General features: G+C 42.6%; 1 protein-coding gene across 1 annotated transcript in view; it reads left to right on the top strand.

The window, feature by feature from the left end:
- LOC107099005 (olfactory receptor 1496-like) overlaps nt 1-3069 on the top strand; it is a 9782-nt gene that overhangs the window by 5474 nt on the left and 1239 nt on the right. The gene's annotated exons all lie outside the window — the stretch shown is intronic.

Raw genomic sequence — 3069 nt, 5'->3', positions numbered from 1 at the left:
AAAAACTAAAGTGGCTGTGCTGCCTGATGATGACTATTGGACTGGTGCTCTTAGGGACTCAAACTGACCGCCAGAAACAAAGGAAAAATCAGAATGGTTTTTGATGGATCCACAGCAAGTCATCCCTATGGTGCCAATATGTGGTGGCAGCATTCCAAGCGCGTTGCTGAAGGTTTTAATAAAACGGACTGTTATGTTTGTACTCTTACAGACCGCTCTGGATGAGTTGAAGATTTAAAGAGGGTTTGCCTACTGAAGGGACAGATTTTTGAAGCTTTTTACATTCTTGATAAATCTTACATTTTTGCTTAAGTTTTACATTTTAATCCTTTTCATATTTTTGTTTTTTGCATATTGATCTTTGATTACTCAATTCCCTATCTGCAATGCATTTATGATGTGTGTAGTAAAAATCTTTTTAGAAGTGCAATGTACTAATGTTTATATGCACAAGAGGAGGGGATGTTAGGTTTATTCAATGATGATTATAAAATTAATGTGTGTTTATGAAACATTTGTGCAAGGGGATGCTCCACTCCTGTCTCATGATTCAGTCAGGAGACCATCCTGCCTTGTCATTCTGATGCAGCCTTCTGTCTTTATGAACTGATCAATTGTTCTGTCAGAACAATACTCTGTTTGTAACCCTGTGTCATGTTCTGTTAATAAAACGCTCTGCGGAGGAGGTCAAGTGGGAGACAGTGTGTTTGAGTCTGGGGTTCAACTGTCTCTCCTTTCTGCAGAAATTGTATCCATTATTGTTTATTTCAGTTCTTCTTTTGCAAACCTACATTTATGAACCCCGACAGTTTCAACCATGACACATGAAAAGTGGGGTGAACCCTGATAGAAAAGTGAAACTGGAAATTGAGCTGGAGGCAGACGGCCACCAGGTTCACCACCTTAGCAATAGGTAACGGCCCAATGAACCAAGGTGCCAGCTTCCTACTTTCCACCCTCAAGGGCAGGTCCTTGGTGGAGAGCCAAATCTTCTAACCCTGCTGGTATTCAGGAGCTGGGACCCTTCGGCTTTTAGCAGCCTTAGATCTAAGAATAATGAGCAACACACACAGCTCATGTTTGCATTCAATTGAAAACAACACTTCTCATTGGATAATGTCAGGGTTCATAGCAGTTATTAGCATATACTAGTGTGCACGATTCAGACCATCTACTAGATATTTCTGATGCCAGTTTATCAAAGCGCTTGGCAGAGTCTGTTCAGCTAACAAAGGAAGATTCAGAAAAAAAGAAAACACTCAAGTTTTTGTGAAAACTGTGCCCACCGAGACTTTACTTTAATCTTTATTCATTTATTTATCTACTTATTATAATTGTTTTTTGTCCCTCACTACCAGAAGTGACACTGTGTGGTGTGGAGGCTGCAGAGCCTCCAACTGGATGAATGTGACAAGACAGGCACGACAAGGACAGCAGAGAAGATCATCAGGGCTCCTCCTCCCTCCATTGAAGACATTTCATCCCAGCGCTGCATTTTCAAAACCTGTAACATCATTAATGACCCCTCACACCCTTCCATGGACTGTTCTCCCTGCTGCCCTCTGGGAAGAGGCTTGGCAGCATTTGCTGCAGGTCCAGCAGGTTCTGCAAAAGGTTCTTTCCTGCTGCCATCAGAACGTTGAACTGTTGAATCTCAGGTGTCTGCATCACACATGAAAACATCATATTTGCACTACCAGCATGGCTGATTTTTTCATAATCCCTTTAAATAGAACACAACTCAATGTTCAACTGTGTTTTGCGCAATATTTATTCATTCATTTTGCACAGCACTGAACCTTTCCATGTCAATGCAACATAACTTTAAACTGCTTTCCATTCCTCCTACATTTTCTGCATTTTTTATTACAGCTGCACTATATAAATTGTTATGTCCATTTCACAGTTTAAAGCCGCTTATTCAATGCAGAAAGCCTTACGCATCCAAATTTCGTTTTGTATACTCTCTGTGTATACTAAAGGACAATACAGTTTGTCTAAGTCTAAGTGTGCTTCCATAACTGCATGAGGTGAGATCAACGGAAATCAGGGAACATAAAAACAGCAAAAAGAAGACAACGGAAAACCAAGGTAAACATCAACAAAAGCTTTAAGAGCAGCAGGTAATGGGTATTCTTTAGATACACATCTGTGTGGTACAGTATATATCTGTAGCTTCAGCTTAGTATTCAGTATTAGTGTGTATCTTGCAACACCTGGAACAAAATTCACATAGTATGTATGGGCATGCTCAATATAAAGTATTTACAAAGCCTATTCAGAAGGAAAATAAGCTTAATAGCTTATTTTCTGGGTGGCCCCAGACTCGCCCTACAGAGCCTAGGACAGATAAAGTGTATGATGGGTCTCTGAGTTAAGCCCAAAATGCAGAACACACACGGAAAACGGGGTAAAAGTTCAACAGAGTTTATTATGGTTCACAAGCACACGATAAAGAACTTAATCTGGAACAAGTTCAGGGCTGGTTCACTAGAGTCTTGACTGGGACTGGAGACTGTGGGTTAGCAGAGTTTATAAGAAGCTAAGCTTCTAGCTTCAGGCTTAGCATGGCAGACCTTGATCTGAGCTTCCAGCTCACTGCAGAGAACAACAGGGAACATCCACGTAGGATTCTTCAGGCTGAGCTTCCAGCTCACTGCAGAGAACGACTGGGAATTTCCACATAGGATTCTTCAGGGTGATTCCACATAGGAACCTTCAGGTTGGCTCACCAGGGCAGATTAGCAGGTTAAGCTCTCCTAGAGCTTCAGGCTAGAGACAGGTTTCCTGTGATGCAGCTCTCCCAGAGCTTCAGACCAGAGACAGGGTTCCAGTGAGGCAGCTCTTCCTGAGCTTCAGACCAGAGACAGGGTTCCAGTGAGGCAGCTCTTCCTGAGCTTCAGACCAGAGACAGGTTTCCAACTAAGATCAACACTGCGGCATGGAAGCAAGGCCTGGCAGAAGCTTATAAAGGGGAGGTCTCCTGATGAGTCGATTAACAACAGGTGTGCAGGAAGACTCCAGCCCTAGGAGACCCACGGCGCACTCTGCTGGAGACAGAGGGTAATC

Source organism: Cyprinodon variegatus, unplaced genomic scaffold (assembly GCF_000732505.1).
Source record: "Cyprinodon variegatus isolate N-32 unplaced genomic scaffold, C_variegatus-1.0 Scaffold830, whole genome shotgun sequence".
Classification (NCBI taxonomy): Eukaryota; Metazoa; Chordata; class Actinopteri; order Cyprinodontiformes; family Cyprinodontidae; genus Cyprinodon; species Cyprinodon variegatus.
The sequence above is the reverse complement of the archived record's forward strand: the minus strand, read 5'-3'. Positions and strand labels throughout refer to the sequence as shown.